Below are 18,307 nucleotides of genomic sequence, written 5' to 3'. Positions count from 1 at the left end.
AGGTCGCTATGTTCGTTCATCGTTCAACGTCAAGACCTGCAATGTAACGTCAAAACTGACGCTGATTTGTTTTTATTCGTGGGTAAACAACTACTATGATGGATCAGTAATTGGAGAAAAAGAAGAAAAGCGTGTTGCATGACTTGCATTTCATTAGTAGTGCACAGGTTCTTCAAGAAATAAGAGTAAGTTATGCGTAATTATTTGTACTTTCCTGTATATCAAATAAGGGAAAATATGTTCGAATTTGTGTTCCTTCAATAAATTCTTCCTACTAAATGTTGCTGGAACAAGACAGTTCCGTCACCACTTGGAAGGTTTCTACCATCTGTAATATTTTCCCCATAATTCGTAAGTTATAGGGCTCTCCAATGTTTCTTTTGAGCGTAGCGTGTCAGCAGATGTTTGACACGAAGTTATGTCCCAAAAGAGTTTAATGTCAAAGGCGGAAAATAAGAGCCTTGGTGGCACGAATATGTTAGCGCAATACAGCTTATAGTGCTATCGTCACATGAACATGCAATTTGCTACTGTGGAACTACCGTAAAAGGTGCTGGAACATATGTTTATATCCTAAATGGGACACATTTTAAAGCTAGAGAATATCTGGTCACAATGAGTGTAAGTACAAAATTCGAACTGGTAGCCTTTGATTTAACATGGCTAGACATCCATAAAAGTTAACTATTCTATGCATGTACTGCTCATCTAATTGTAATATGGAGTCTCAGCCCCCAAAATTAACATTTAATATGTGGAGATGTCAGTATAAACATATGCTTGATGAAATTAATAATAACCTTGTAAGTATTATAAGCATTTTTGGTAGAGCACAAATGGTGAAGTTCAGACATCAGAGTTCACCATCAGTCTTGGACAGGGTAAATTATTGATCCCTCTGATCATTACTGTCAGATAATAACATGAAAGACACACTTGATAAAACCCATGAAACTGCATGCCTACAGAAAGATCTTACCTGAGTGTAACATACTTTTTCTAGGACATTGGCAAATCAAACCTGGGATGCAGTGTATGTGGAGAACAATGTAGGTGTTAAGTTCGCTAAATTCTGTGGGTTGTTTAAATTGATTTTTGAAGCAACATTTACAATACTAGCCACTTTTGCAGCAAAGGAAAATTGACAGATAATTGTGTTAGAGTGTCCTCCCAAACTCTTAAATATCTCAATGCTTAACATTATGAAAATGCAGAAAGTAAAAGCAAAGTAGTATGGAAGTAGGCCTAACCAAAATAAATACAACCTTCTGAACAAAGCACTGTTTGGTTTCCAGTGTAGGAGAACTATAATATGGCCATCACAATTGTGATACTTGACAGTTGTAATATCTCTTTATATTCGATTAATTATTCTGATACAATTCTACCCTTGAATGATGTTTACTAATTTTCTATCTTCATACTCGCAAAATCCATGCGCAAAATAGTTTCATACAATAGCTACGCCATGAGTGCATAATTATTCTTTGTAGTACTCTCTCTGGTGGTTGTTAGAAAAAAAAAAGCTTCCGAGATTGTCTTCGTGCCGATTAGCCTGAGCTTGATTGGAAGAATTGTAATCTGTATTGCTCCTTCATACAAAAGGTATGTATTTGACATTTGAGAATTAAAGATATTCATCGATATATTGCGTAGTTGTTAATCAGAAGGGAACTTCTGAAGGACTGGATACGAACCTGTATTTAATAATCCAAGAGCTCCATTACTTCTTCGGAAGGTTAAACTTCATCAAAGCCAAATATCCGCTTGATCTGACGTTTCCCGACTGATTATACAACGCTCCCAAAATTATGAGGCATTTTATTTGTACAAATTAGCAGACTGCCACAAAGCACGAGCCTGCAGAGAAGACGAATCATCGCCTGATTTCATTCTAACAAGTAAAATTTCAGAATCATTTTTAGTGACTGAGCTATGACTGTGTTTCCTATCATGAATGATTGATTGCTCGAACAAATTGAGAACTACATAGATAGGCGGAAAAATTACACAGTTCTTGACAATGCAAGCTGTGTCACAGACATATTCTTAGACTTGCCCAAGGCTTTTGACACTGACCATAAAATACTGCTAAATGCACCAGAAGCACTAGATATAGTAAAAGTGAGGATCTTGTCTCACCTGAAAAATAGTGTGCAAACTGTAAAGAGTGTTCACACTTGTGCTGATGATAATTTTTAAGTAAAACAGCAGTCAGACAAGAAATATACAAATGTACGTTTTTCTCAGGGTAGTATATTGGGTCCATTTCTGTTCTTCATACATGTTAGTGACATGAGAAAAACTCTCTTGTTAATGATAGCAACATCATAGTCACTTATAAAAGACCAAAATTCCTATTTGAGAAAGCAAATTAAATCCTGAAGCAGGTTTACAATTGGACAGCTTGTGATAAACTAACATCGAACATAAAGAAAGCAAATAGCATACAGTTAAACATAAAAAGGGAAAAGAATTCTTCATCATCATTTAAGACTGATTATGGCTTTCAGCGTTCAGTCTGGAGCATAGCCCCCTTATAAAATTCCTCCATGATCCCCTATTCAGTGCTAACATTGGTGCCTCTTCTGATGTTAAACCTATTACTTCAAAATCATTCTTAACCGAATCCAGGTACCTTCTCCTTGGTCTGCCCCGACTCCTCCTACCCTCTACTGCCGAACCCATGAGTCTCTTGGGTAACCTTGCTTCTCCCATGCGTGTAACATGACCCCACCATCTAAGCCTGTTCGCCCTGACTGCTACATCTATAGAGTTCATTCCCAGTTTTTCTTTGATTTCCTCATTGTGGACACCCTCCTGCCATTGTTCCCATCTACTAGTACCTGCAATCATATCCGTAAGCTCAACCTTGTTGATAAGGTAACCTGAATCCACCCAGCTTTCGCTCCCATACAACAAAGTTGATCGAAAGATTTGAACGGTGCACAGATAACTTAGTCTTGTTACTGACTTCCTTCTTGCAGAAGAGAGTAGATCGTAGCTGAGCACTCACTGCATTAGCTTTGCTACACCTCGCTTCCAGTTCTTTCACTATGTTGCCATCCTGTGAGAATATGCATCCTAAGTACTTGAAACCGTCCGCCTGTTCTAACTTTGTTCCTCCTATTTGGCACACAATCTGTTTATATTTCTTTCCCACTGACATTACTTTCGTTTTGGAGATGCTAATCTTCATACCATAGTCATTACATTTCTGATCTAGCTCTGAAATATTACTTTGCAAACTTTCAATCGAATCTGCCATCACAACTAAGTCATCCGCATATGCAAGACTGCTTATTTTGTGTTCACATATCTTAATCTCACCCAGCCAGTCTATTGTTTTCAACATATGATGCATAAATAATAACAACAGTGGAGACAGGTTGCAGGCTTGTCTTACCCCTGAAACTACTCTGAACCATGAACTCAATTTACCGTCAACTATAACTGCTGCCTGACTGTCCATGTAAAGACCTTTAATTGCTTGCAAAAGTTTGCCTCCTATTCCATAATCTCATAGAACAGACAATAACTTCCTCCTAGGAACCCGGTCATATGCCTTTTCTAGATCTATAAAGCATAGATACAATTCCCTGTTCCACTCATAACACTTCTCCATTATTTGCCGTAAGCTAAAGATCTGGTCCTGACAACCTCTAAGAGGCCTAAACCCACACTGATTTTCATCCAATTGGTCCTCAACTAATACTCACACTTTCCTTTCAACAATACCTGAGAAGATTTTACCCACAACGCTGATTAAAGAGATACCTCTGTAGTTGTTACAGTTTTTTCTGTTTCCATGTTTAAAGATTGGTGTGATTACTGCTTTTGTCCAGTCTGATGGAACCTGTCCCGACTCCCAGGCCATTTCAATTATCCTGTGTAGCCATTTAAGACGTGACAGTCCACTGTATTTAATGAGTTCCGACTTAATTTCATCCACCCCAGCTGCTTTATTGCACTGCAATCTATTGACCATTTTCTCCACTTCCTCAAATGTGATCCTATTTCCATCATCATTCCTATCCCATTCTACCTCGAAATCTGAAACATTACTGATCGTATTTTCACCTACATTGAGCAACTCTTCAAAATATTCCCTCCATCTGCCCAAGGCATCCACAGGATTCATCAGCAGTTTTCCTGACATATTTTGGACAGGTCAGGAAAACTGCTGATGAATCCTGTGGATGCCTTGGGCAGATGGAGGGAATATTTTGAAGAGTTGCTCAATGTAGGTGAAAATACGATCAGTAATGTTTCAGATTTCGAGGTAGAATGGGATAGGAATGATGATGGAAATAGGATCACATTTGAGGAAGTGGAGAAAATGGTCAAAGAATTCTGTCACATTAATTATAGATGATAAATCTGTATATTGTGTAAAAACGAGAAGTTCTTAGTGATGAGTATGTATTGTCTGCTAACACAAAATAACAAAATAAACAAATGAATATACTGCAAACATAATTAAATCAGCATTTTATACTCATAGTGCTGTACTCTTGGGGTTCTGTCATACTGTTCCTATATGCACTAAATTCTTAGCTATGGGACCCTTTTCTGGATATCGAAGTCACAGAACAGCACACGGTTTTCAAACCACAGAAATTGACCATAAAAATAACAACTAAAAGGTCTAAAAAATGCGTACAGTGTATCTTTGTCTTCCACTGGGTGCTGCAGTTGGTAACTGTGGAATGAACATGACAGATTGTCACAGTTTTGTGCTGAAATTTGTTGGCTTTGCCAACTCGCAACCTAACCACAGCCTCAAGCTTCATTACAGGTCACTGGCACCACATCAGGTTTTCTTCCCATTCTCCATATCGAGTACAAATTCAGTCAGCCACCTCCCATCATTCATCATGTAGTTGCCAACTCCAGACAGGCTATTCAAAGCAAATATAATCTGTTTGTAACTTCCACATAATAAATAAATAAATATCTTCATCAACTCTCTTTGGCTACCATAAGCTGCCACTCAATTGGCTGTGACCAACTTCAACAAATTGCTAACATCAGCACACAAAGCAAGAGCCGCAGACAGTGTAAGAGCACTTTAGCCCAGTATTCTAGAAAGTATCACACAAGCGTGTTGTAAGCATATACTTTGTTAACTAGCTGCATTCTCCCAGTTGTTGTTGTTGTTGTTGTTGTTGTGGTTGTGGTCATCAGTCCAGATAATGGTTTGATGCAGCTCTCAATGCTGCTCTAATATGTTCAAGCTTCGTCATATCTCAGTACCAATTGCAACCTATATCCTTCTGAATCTGCTTAGTGTATTTATCTCTTGGTCTCCCTCTACATTCTTCTAGCAAGTTGTCCCACAAATTTCTCTTCTCCCCAATTCTATTCAGTACCTCCTCATTAGTTACATGATCTACCCATCTAATCTTCAGCATTCTTCTGTAGCACCACATTTTGAATGCTTCTATTCCCAATGTTAACAAATTACTCTTCTTCGGAAATGCTTTCCTTGCCATTGCCAGTCTACATTTTATATCCTCCCTTCTTGGACCATCATCAGTTATTTTGCTCCCCAAATAGCAAAACTCCTCTACTGCCTCTTTTCCTAATCTAATTTCCTTAGCATCACCTAATTTAATTCGACTACATTCCATTATCCTCATTTTGCTTTTGTTGATGTTCGTCTATTTCCTCTTTTCGAGACACTGTCCATTCCGTTCAACTACTCTTCCAGGTCGTTTGCTGTCTCTGACAGAATTACAATGTCATCGGCAAACCTCAGAGTTTTTATTTCTTCTCCATGGATTTTAATTCATACCCCAAATTTTTCTTTTGTTTCCTTTATTTCTTGCTCAACATACAGATTGAATAACATTGGGGATAGGCTACAACCCTGTCTCACTACCTTCCCAACCACTGCTTCCCTTTCATGCCCCTTGACTCTTATAACTGCCACCTGGTGTCTGTACAAATTGTAAAAAGTCTTTGGCTCCCTGTATTTGACCCCTGCCATATTCAGAATTTGAAGGAGAGTATACCAGTCAACATTGTCAAAAGCTTTCTCTAAGTCTACAAATGCTAGAAACATAGGTTTGCCTTTCCTTAAAATATCTTCTAAGATAAGTCGTAGGGTCAGTATTGCTTCACGTGTTCCAGTATTTCTACGGAATCCAAACTGATCTTCCCCGAGGTCGGCTTCTACTAGTTTTTCCATTCATCTGTAAAGAATTTTTGTTAGTATTTTGCAGCCGTGACTAATTAAACTCATAGTTCAGTAATTTTCACATCTGTCAACACCTGCTTTTTTTGGGATTGGAATTATTATATTCTTCTTGAAGTCTGAGGGAATTTTGCCTGTCTCATACATCTTGCTTTCCAGTTGGTAGAGTTTTGTCAGGGCTGGCTGTCCCAAGGCTATCAGTAGTTCTAATGGAATGTTGTCTACTCCCAGTGCTTTTTTCAACTTAGGTCTTTCAGTGCTCTGTCAAACTCTTCACGCAGTATCATATCTCCCATTTCATCTTCATCTACATCCTCATCCATTTCCATAATATTGTCCTCGAGTACATCACCCTTGTATAGACCCTCTATATACTCCTTCCACCTTTCTGCTTTCCCTTTACTTAGTACTGGTTTTCTGTCTGAGCTCTTGATATTCGTACAAGTGGTCCTTTTTTCTCCAAAGGTCTCTTTAATTTTCCTGTAGGCAGTATCTATCTTACCCCTAGTGATATATGCCTCTACTTCCTTAATTTGACCTCTAGACATCCCCGCTTAGTTGTTTTGCACTTCCTGTCAATCTCATTTTTGAGATGTTTGTATTCCTTTTTGCATGCTTCACGTACTGCATTTTTATATTTTCTCCTTCCATCAATTAAATTCAGTATTTCTTCTGTTATCCAAGGATTTCTACTAGCCCTCATCTTTTTACGTACTTGATCCTCTGCTGCCTTCATTATTTCATCTCTCAAAGCTACTCATTCTTCTTCTACTGTATTTCTTTCACTCGCTCTTGTGAATCATTCCCTAATGCTTTTCCTGAAACACTCTATAACCTCTGGTTCCTTCAGTTTATCCAGGTCCCATCTCCTTAAAATCCCACCTTTTTACACTTTCTTCAGTTTTAGTCTACAGTTCATAACCAATAAATTGTGGTCAAAGTTCTCATCTGCCCCTGGAAATGTCTTACAATTAAAAACCTGGTTCCTAAATCTCTGTCTTATCATTATATAATCTATCTGAAACCTTATAGTATCTCCAGGCCTCATCCATGTATACAACCTTCTTTCATGGTTCTTGAACCAAGTGTTAGTTTTGATTAACTTATGCTCTCTGCAGAATTCTACCAGGCGGCTTCCTCTTTCATTCCTAACCCCCATTCCATATTCACCTACTACTTTTCCTTATCTTCCCTTTCCTAGTATTGAATTCCAGTCACCCATGACAAGTAAATTTTCTTCTCCCTTCACTATCTGAAAATTTCTTTTATCTGATCATACATTTCATCAATCTCTTCATCATCTGCGGAGCTAGTTGGCACATAAACTTGTACTAGTGTGGTAGGCGTGGGGTTCATGTCTATCTTAGCTACAGTAATGCGTTCACTGTGCTGTGTGTAGTAGCTTACCCACACTCCTTTTTATTTATTCATTATTAAACCTACACCTGCATTACCCCTATTTGATTTTGTATTTATAACCCTGTATTCACCTGAGCAGAAGTCTAGTTCCTCCTGCAATCGAACTTCAGTAATTCCCTCTATATCTTACTTTAACTTATCCATTTCCCTTTTTAAATTTTGTAACCTTCCTGCCCGATTAAGGGATCTGACGTTCCACGCTCTGATACGTAGAACGCCTTTTTTTTTCTGATAATGACGCCCCACTGATAGTTCCCACCCATAGTTCTGAATGGGGGACTATTTTACCTCCGGAATATTTTACCCAAGAGGACAGCATCGTAATTGAACCATACAGTAAAGCTGCATGCCCTCAGGCAAAATTACGGCTGTAGTTTCCCCTTGCTTTTAGTCGTTCAGAATACCATCACTGCAAGGCCATTTTGGTTGATGTTACAAGGCCAGATCACACAATCGTCCAGACTGTTGCCCTGCAACTACTGAAAAGGCTGCTGCTGCTCTTCAGGAACCACATGTTTGTCTGGCCTCTCTACAGATACCCCTTCATTGTGGTTGCCCCTACAGTATGGCTATCTGTATTGCTGAGGCACGCAAGCCTCACCATCATCGGCAAGGTCCAGGGTTCATGGGGGGGGGATTTTCCCAGTATCCTCCAAATAACATAAAGTCTGCCTCCTATTTTACCTATGACTGAGCCCATATGACCATTCTACATCAAATTCCCACAATCATCTAGGTATCTGTATGAGTTGTTAATGCTTTTTGAGTAAAGCAGATGACTCACCAATAAGCAGAAGTGCGCACACATTATGATGTTAGCAGTTCATTTTGGTAGCCAATGAGAGTTGCTGATTGTAATGACTTTGTAGCTGATTAAATTTATTTTCAATATGGAGAGTGGTTAGAAAACTATATGTACTGATATAATGACCTATATTGTAGCCCAAGTCCTGGATTAGCGTAAAATATGACAAATTGGTAGTGAATTGGCGCAAACTAATGAAAGGAAATTGGAAAAAATACCTGGATCTGCAGACTTTCAGCAAAGCCCAAGGCTGAGTTTGGGTTGGTATATTTTGGTTGTGACTTGGTGAAACCAGTGAATCTCAACACGAGAATATGATTGCATTTATAGATTAATTTGTAATGTACATTCATCATTGCAATAACCTACTTGTATATCTTATTTCAAATTTTGCTGAAAATTCTGTGAAGTGATTAAGTTCTGACCCAGTAGAACAAAATGCCAGCCATCTTTATTTACAAACCTTAGGAAATTATTAACAAGCATTTTGATTGACTATGAACAACCAACCCACTATTTGTTCTATTCAGTTCTTACCATTCTTCATAGAAGTTGCTACCAACATTAGCATGCAGTGCAACAGCCACAGACACTCTAAGTGCACAAGTGCACTTTTACCAAATATTGATTATATTTATGAGACATACCAGAGAAAGCTGAATATGTACCAAAAATGATAGTATGAGTGGTCATAGGTTTTGACCCATAAGAGAGTGTCACAAATGCTGAAATATGACAGTTGGCAGATGTTAGAGAATAGATGTCACATACAATAAAAATATAATTAGAAAGTCTTAAGAAATGGTATTAAGTGAGGAATCTAGGAATATACTTTGACTCCTACAATTGTTCCAGTAAGGACTAGAAGACAAGATCAGACTTATTACATCACACGCAGAAATGGTGAAGCAGTCTTTCTTCCCAAGTTTCATATGTGAATGGAATAGGAAGAAGCCCAAATACACTGTAAAGTGGCAAGTACCTTTCACTACACTCTTGACGAAATGGATGTAAATGTATATTTAGATGTGAGGGTTGGTTTGGGTTGTTAGGGGGAGGAGACCAAACAGCGAGGTCATCGGTCTCATCAGATTAGGGAAGGAAGTAGGCCGCGCCCTTATCAGAGGAACCATCCTGGCATTTGCCTGGAGCAATTTAGGGAAATCACGGAAAACCTAAATCAGGATGACCGGACACGGGATTGAACCTTCATCCTCCTGAATGCGAGTCCAGTGTGCTAACAACTGCATCACCCCACTCAGTATTTAGATGTGAGTTCAGTGGAATATTAGTGGATATAAACTTGCATTAGCTTGCAGTCTTTGCAGTGTTTTGAAGTAATATTGAGTGTACTTTGGAATGGAGCTACCATCACTGTTTCTATCTTCAGATCTCTAGACTTTGTGTTACTTTCAGGTGCCTCAGAATCTTTTATTGCGCTTTTAACTGTTAAAACAATGTAAATCCAAAACTTCGTTCCTGTTTTTCAATCCATTTTATTACTCTCCATGACTTCTGCAGTGGAGTCTTTTCCCTATAAACAAGTCCAAATTAGCATTGAGATACTGACCTTTGAAACTATACAACAGCTCCAGATCCTTCGTCAAATCAGTTTTCATGGCTGTCGTCATGAAAATCTGAGAATTGCCTGTATGACACTTCTATTGTGACAGGTGAAAATATGAGCTTTCTTCTTCTTCTTCAGACAGTATTGTTTGTGCAGTAATTATCAATTTTTTATGTGCTTAACTGATTGGTAAATACAGGTTGTCTCCCTTATTTTTTTTAGCGTTATTTGAAACCATTCAATTGATTGTCCAGTTTTAATGCTAAACCACAAATCTTACACTGTATGAAAATGGCTGATTGCTGTTCACTATATAAGCACCTTATGCTTCAAGCAGTTAAAAAAATAACGTTTTTATTATTAGACTGCAAAGTGAGGCAAAACAATTCTTAATTTATAAAACTGAACTGACCTTTAAAGTTCCTGAAAATCATTATTTGAGCTTTCTTCTTATTCATCCTCTTTGTCATCATCATTGTCCTCTTCATATATAAGCCAGTCTTTACTGTCAATGAGAGCGTTGTTAATGCCATACTTCTTGAAGGATTTAGTAATGATGTCTTCTCTTACTCTAGACCACAACTGTTTTATCCACTGACACATTCATTTGATTGTAGGTCGCTTTGAAGCTCCCTTCAGTGTGAAATCATGTTGGATTTCATCTATCATCCATTTGTGCCATTCCTCCCTCATGTACACTTTAAATGGTTTATTTATCAAGACATCAAGAGGTTGCAGTTGTGAAATAAGTCCTCCCAGAATAACAGCTAGCTCTGTATTTCGGTGTCTCAATTTCTCTTTCACAGAATTTTTCAAATGATTACTAAACTGATCTAGCACAAGAAGAGAACTCTTCTTCAATAAAGCATCTTTCCTTCTCTCCCACTCTTTGTTAATCGACAATTTCCTACCACCCTCGTACATCCAATAATTGTGAGTTACCTGGCAGTATTTCAGAAGGTTTTGACATTATTTTGCACTTGAAAATGATAACTGGATTTAGTACCGTCAGCACAACATGAAAGGACAACAGTAGTGCTTTTTTTGTGTCCAATTTTTTTTAAAGTTATAGTTTTACCATCTTTCATGGCAACAGTTCTGTTACTCAGCACATCAAATGTCAGTGGAGTTTGTCCATATTTGCTATATTGCTTAGTTACAGGCTGGTTTTCTTTCAAGGTTGAATAGCAAAGTGATGGAAAGATAATATTGTCTTTTCATACTCTTGTGGCATTTTCTGATATACTTTGGTTCTGTTTCACATGCTAGGTCTATGATGCTTCATAAACTTGTGGCACTAACCAACTCTACCCTTAAAGTCTGTTAAGTCACAGTGCAGTGCTAGCTTAAAAATGTGTATTTGAATCACTTTTGTATTAATTCAAATCCCATTTTAATGGCATCCTTGAACCTATTTCAGTATGTTATCGTCTAGTTTTGGTCAGTATGCATTCAGTCCTCTATTTTTTTCTGTTGGTGGAGGGCGGAAATGCCACTTGGCTGCTCTGTTTCCATATTCTTTTGCATATGCTAATACTTTCAATTTATAGCCTGGATCATATACGAGGGCTATCCACAAAGTACATTACGTTTTGGAATTAAAAATAAATAAAGTATTGGAAATTTTTTTTATTATATACAGATGAAAGCCACACTTAAATACTACTACTCTACATAGTTGCCATTTATATTAAGGCACTTATCGTAGCGATGGACGAGCTTGGAAATTCCGTTGTCATAAAATTCGGCCGCCTGCGCCTTCAACCATGTGGTTACCTCTTTTGGGACAGAAAAGGTGTGATTTTTGTGGATTTCCTGGAAAGAGGCACTACAATAAACTCCCAAAGGTATTGCCAGACTCTGCACAACCTCAGAAGAGCAATACAAAACAAGCACAGGGGAAAGTTGGGCTCAAAGATCTTGCTGATTCATGACAACGCCCGGACCCACACAGCAAATGACACTCGTGAAGTTCTCGAATCTTTTAAGTGGGAGTTGTTTAGGCATCTGCCATACAGTCCCGACCTGGCACCGAGCGACTTCCACTTATTCCCAGCAATGAAGAAGTGGTTGGCTATGCAGCGTTTTGATGACGACGCACAGCTTCAAGAAGAGGTAACCACGTTCAGATGGGGTCCACGAAATACATTTGGACCTCCAATCAATTGCTGTTTATTAAACTGCCCAGCCAAGTCAATATCAATCGCCTTCAAACTGCGATACACAAGTACACTGAGCCCCAACGACGACGCCATGAACGTCGCAGAGGCATTGCTGTGGCAGGCGGCCGAATTTTACGATGAAGGAATTTCCAAGCTCGTCCATCGCTACGATAAGTGCCTTAATTTAAATGGCGTCTATGTAGAAAAGTAGTATTTAAGTGTGGCTTTCATCTGTATATAATAAAAAAAAATTCCAATACTTTATTTATTTTTAATTGCAAAACGTAATGTACTTTGTGGATAGCCCTCGTAAATACCTTTCATTTTTTCAATTACAAAACAAGTTACTAACAATGATAATTTACTCTAACCAATAACACAAGTCACTTTCAATAACAGTTCCCTGGCACCATAGACTGCAATGACACATCATAGGCTAGACAGTGTTCTGCGTTTGTGATGGTGGTGCGGGAGGGAGACAGTGTTAGCAAACTTGCGAATCCTCACAACTCATGTTCGTTGCATTGGTGCACTGCTGCTGCCAGTTGAATCCAATGTTGCCAGATAGGAATAGGTTTCCTGCAGCATCAAATATATGGCCATTTTAGGACTTGCCGGAATTTTAAATCAAATACTGGACATTTTCATATTAATTTTGAGTATAAGATGCACCTGAATTTTGGAGGCAATTTGTCAAAGTAAAAAGTGCTCCTTGCAGTTCATAAAATATGGTAATGGTGAATTTGAGTTGCAGACAGGCACAACAGTAAGACACCTAAACACATACACTATGTGATCAAAAGTATCCGAACACGTGGCTGAAAATGACTTAAAAGTTTGTGGCGCCCTGCATCAGTAATGCTGAAATTCAGTATGGTGTTGGCCCACCCTTAGCCTTGATGACAGCTTCCACTCTCACAGGCATATGTTCAATCAGGTGCTGGAAGGTTTCTTGGGGAATGGCAGCCCATTCTTCACAGAGTGCTGCACTGAGGAGAGGTAATGATGTCGGTCGGTGAGGCCTGGCACGAAGTCGGCATTCCAAAACACACCAAAGGTGTTCTGTAGGCTTCAGGTCAGGACTCTGTGCAGGCCAGTCCATTACAGGGATGTGATTGTCGTGTAACCCCTCTGCCACAGGCCGTGCATTATGAACAGGTGCTCAATCGCATTGAAGGACGCAGTTGCCATCCTGGAATTGCTCTACAACAGTGGGAAGCAAAGAAGTGCTTCAAACATCAATGTAGGCCTGTGCTGTGATAGTACCATGCAAAACAACAAGCCCCCTCCATGAAAAACACAACCACATCATAACACCACCGCCTCCAAATTTTACTGTTGGCACTACACATGCTGGCAGATGACGTTCACCAGGTATTGTGTGATGGTCTGAATAGATGTCTGCCTGTTAGACATTATGACCCTCTTCAACTGTCCGTGATCTCTGTCAGTCAACAGACGAGGTCGGCCCGTACACTTTTGTGCCATACATGTCCCATCACGTTTCCACTTCACTATCACATCGGAAACAGTGGACCTATGGATGTTTAGGAGTGTTGAAATCTCGCGTACAGATGTATGTCACAAATGACACAGAAATCTCGCGTACAGACATATGACACAAGTCACACCTAATCACCTGACCACGTTCAAAGTCTGTGAGTTCCACAGAGTGCCCCTTCTGCTCTCTCATGATATCTAATAATTACTGAGGGCGCTGATATGGAGTACCTGGCAGTAGTTGGTAGTACAATGCACCTAATATGAAAAATGTATGTTTTTGGGGTTATCTGGATCACATAGTGTAAGCTTTTGGCCAGAAGGCCATATTCCAAAATAGATAGCATACACCTACACACATTCACATAAATGCTGTTCACACACACACATGACCACTATCTCTAGCTGCCAGGGTCAGACTTGGAGCAAATGCGCATAATGAGAGAAGCAATCTGGCTGGGAATGGTAAGAAGGAAGTTGGGGCGGGGAGTGGTGGGGGGAGGGGGGGGGAGCAGGCTATGAGTGGAGGACTGTAAAGTGCTGTTCGTGTCAGCTTGAAAGTATTGCCACCATTCACATTTCTTTCTATCAAAAATCAAGTACACATTGCTTTCTCAGTCTTCTTAAATGTAATCTTGTTGATTCGAGCATACTTTTTACATCATCCTAACTGCAACACTACATTCAGCAAAAATGACATTGTTGACATGGAAAATGTATTATTTCCCTCCAGTAGCCATACTTCTTTCTGAAAAATTCTTTATATCTCACTTTACTCATGAATTTCCTAAAGCCTAGTTGGTTTTGTCGCAATACCAGTACTGACAATTTGTTAATTACCTTACCCAATGGAGTACTCATGTGTGTGTAGTTTCTTCTTTTTATTCTTCTACTTCTTCTTACATGTGCCATGCCCTATCTCTCAGTTGTGGATCATTAATGCTACGAGGGGTATAAAAAATAATTTAAAAAAAAAAGACACATTGCTTTCGGTGGAGTTAGTGTGTGTTATACATGCTGCTAGGCGCATATAGTACAGCTCATTGCCAGTTTTGTGCCACCTCTGTTGTCAACATAGCTTGTTCTGTTCATCTGCAGTGATTGTTTTTGCTGGTGCTGTTTTGTTCTTGCATCATTTTTTTATGATGACAAGTTTAAATGAACAACATGCAGCTGTGAAATTTTGTTTTCTTCTTGGTAAAAATTCTGCTGAAATTGTTGAAATATTGTAAGCAGCTAACCAAGATTACACTATGGGAAAAATCTCAAGTAGAGTATGAGTGGTTTGCTTGATTTAAAAACGGCGGCATGTCAATTGATGACAAACATTGTGGATGTCTATCAACTGCCTGAATCAGTGAAAATACTGAAAAACTTCGAGAGCTTGTGCTCACAGACTGTCAACAGACAATTGATCGACTATTGAAGATTAGTAGGTTATCTCGGAGCTCAGTTCAGTGAATTTTAATGGAAGATTTGAGAATGAAAATGGTTGCTGCCAAGTTTGTTTTTTGGCTTCTAACTGACGATCAAAAGGCATGTCGAGTTGAAAATGCCATCCTTTGAAACAACAATTTGAAAGTGATCAATATTTTCCCATGAAAGGTCATTACTGGTGATGAATTATGGTGCCATGGTTACAACCCGAAAACAGTCAAGCCAATGGAAGATGTCATAATCACCCCAGCAAAAAAGTCAAATCAAACATCAAAACAATGCTGATTTGCTTTTTTGATGCCAAGGGTGTAGTTCATTTAGAGCTTGTTCCCCCAGGTCAGGCCGTCAATCAAACCTTTTATTTTGAAGTTTTAAGAAGATTGTGCAACAGTTTTCATCAACTAAGACCCAGTTTGTGACAGACCGGAGACTGGATCTTCAATCACAAAAACACACCCGCATACACAGCAATCTCTGTTAGACAGTCTTCGGCTAAAAATGGCATGGTTCTTTTGCCCCATGCACCTTGCTTACCTGACCTAGCTCTGTGCAACTTTTTCTCATTTCTATGCATGAAAAGAGTCATAAAAGGACACCGATTTGATAGCTTTGAAGAAGTCAAGAAAAAAATGAGGGAGGAGCTGTCAGCCATTTCCAAAGGTGACTGCAGAACATGGTTTGAACAGTGGAAGCACCAGTGGGACAAATGTATTAGTTATAATTTTTCTGCTTGCCATTGGGTGATTATCAGTTTTACCCCTGAAAGTTTTCTACTTTTAACTGTGTCTTCCAGCAGCACTTAGAATTTCACCTCATGAAGGTAAATACTGTTTAGCTGTTATAACCTCCTGAAGGTAGACGCTATTCAGCCTTTCCATCGCCTTAATTTAGCAGTTTTGTCATTGCCCCAAATTCAGTTAAAGTGAACTTCTAAGTGCCTTGCTTGTATTGCATATGGAAGTGACATTTTTGTCTAATGTGTTATTTAGCAAATAAAAAGGTATTCGTGTTATTTTCTCTAAGCCTCACCTCTCTGTTTTGCTGTGTAAAGGAACCCTTCGTTCTGAAATCTGCTGAATGTGGGAATTTTGATCTGCTACCATCTATAACAAATTTGTCTCCTGCATTATTTAGTTTTCATTTCTGCATGCTGTTAGGGTAGATATACATCTTACTTAAGTCACATATACATTTTACAGTTAACAGGATCTATCTGAGTTAGATGATCTGTCAGTTTTTAGATAATAGAAGGAAATGAAGGATGCACATATTAAGATGCACATTTAACTGAATGATTCATTAGACAATTAAGCTGTTGTAGTGCTTGAAATATTATTTTGTTGTGATTCAGTGTCTGATTTCGTTTTCTTTTTTAGGTTGCCTGTACATGTTGTTGGAGAGTTGACAAGGCATTGTACACTCTAGCTCCAAGAAATAGCAGTACAGCTCTTTGAAATGAATACTTCTTGCAAGAATAACATTGTTTCTAATCCCTGCAATGCTAAAAGGGTGCCACCCGAGGAATTCAAAGCAGGTATTTTATTCCAAGCATTGGAATTTGCCATGCAAGATGACACGGACAATTTAATTGAAAAGGCTAGGGGTGTTTTCGCTTGCAAAGTAAGGAATGGACCTGGTGGTGCTGAAGGATACTGGGTTGTTGATGCAAGAACAGGAAAAGGAAAAATTGAATATTTTGGTAAAACTAAGCCAGATCTCATTTTTACCATCAATGATGAGGATGTCCCAGACTTGATGACAGGAAAACTAGATGCACAACGAGCATTTTTCCAGGGAAAAATCAAACTGCAAGGAAACATGGGGTTGGCAATGAGACTTCTTGATGTGCAAAGAAGAGCTAAAGGGCGTATTGAAGAATTCAGGTCAAAACTGTGATTCAGTGAGGGATATTGTTGCCAATATGTACTCTTGCTATTGTCTGTTGTTCTAAGAAACTTCCCTCAGGTGTTTGCCAGTCATAATTATAATGTTCTTTGTTGCTATAAGAAGCTTTCTGAGTTGTTAATTTCAGGTTATGGAAATACGTATGTTTACTTTTATACAGTGGTTTCTTTTATATATATTTAAATACAAAATTGTTTCTTGAGGTACTTGACTAAACAATATTTGTAATAAAAGCACTTTGTAAACATTATTTACAGATTATGATTAATAATTTGTTTACCTTGTTTTTACCTGTTAAGTACATCATTAACTATATCTAAAGAGAAAGTGAGGCAAACCATACGACATCCCCAAATTACCATCTCTACCCCCAGGATTCCTGCCATTGACTTCATCCCTACTGTATAGCGCGAACCTTTTGTGCTCTCGTTTATGCCCACCCATCCACACATGCACTCTCACATGCTCAAGCCCAGGTATGCCTCAGCATCCCATCTCCTCCCCTCCCTTCCCTCCCCCCCCCCCCACACACACACACACAAAATAAAGCTTGCTTCAGCTGCCCTCCTGTCTTCCCTTGAAAAATATATGTTACAGGCTCAGAGAACTGTGAAACCACTAATTATATTTAGCAGCTGACATGCTGTGTGCATAGCCCATCTCCATTTAGGTTCTGAGAGAACTCCCCCCTCCCAACCCAACCTCTGCCAACTGTTTTCTCCATGAAGAAAGAACTTGTAGTTCCAGAATCTAAGCTTGCTGTCATTATTTACTTTTGTTTTGAATGCATTGAGAGTTCTCAAGGGTAAGTACCGATGAGCCCAACTGAGTGTCTGAAGGTAAGTACCGACCAGCTCATCTCTCTCCCCCCCCCCCCCTCTCCTTTCCCCGTCTCTCCTTTCTCCTTTCCCACCTCTCCCCCTTCCGCCCTCTACCCCTGTCCCACCACTCCACCCCTCTCCTCCTGTCTCCCCCCTCTCCTCCTGTCTCCCCCCTCTCCTCCTGCCTCCCCTCTCCTCCTGCCTCCCCTCCTCTGTCCCCCCTTTTCCCCTGACTCCCCCTTCTCTCCCCCTCTCACTCTCCCACCCCTCCCTCCCTCTCGTCCCCCTCTCTCTACTCCCCCCTCTCTCTCTTCTCCCCCTCCTCTCTCTACTCCCCCCTCTCTCTCTACTCCCCCCTCTCTCTCTCTCTGCCCTCTGCCCCCTCCCCCGCTCTCTCTCTCTCTCTCTCTCTCTCTCTCTCTCTCTCTCTCTCTGCCCTCTGCCCCCTCCCCCGCTCTCTCTCTCTCTCTCTCTCTCTCTCTCTCTCTCTCT

At 39.6% G+C, this 18,307-nt stretch overlaps 1 long non-coding RNA gene across 1 annotated transcript; it reads left to right on the top strand.

Annotated features, from left to right (window-relative positions):
• Positions 1 to 31: 31 nt before the first annotated feature.
• On the top strand, positions 32 to 17,244 carry LOC126092352 (uncharacterized). Its single transcript, XR_007521325.1, has 2 exons — positions 32 to 185; positions 16,466 to 17,244. It is a non-coding gene; the product is annotated as an uncharacterized LOC126092352 (long non-coding RNA).
• Positions 17,245 to 18,307: the final 1,063 nt, after the last annotated feature.

The sequence above is a fragment of the Schistocerca cancellata genome, chromosome 7 (assembly GCF_023864275.1).
Source record: "Schistocerca cancellata isolate TAMUIC-IGC-003103 chromosome 7, iqSchCanc2.1, whole genome shotgun sequence".
In the NCBI taxonomy this organism is placed as follows: domain Eukaryota; kingdom Metazoa; phylum Arthropoda; class Insecta; order Orthoptera; family Acrididae; genus Schistocerca; species Schistocerca cancellata.
Note: the sequence above shows the minus strand (reverse complement) of the source record. Positions and strands in the feature narration are given on the sequence as shown.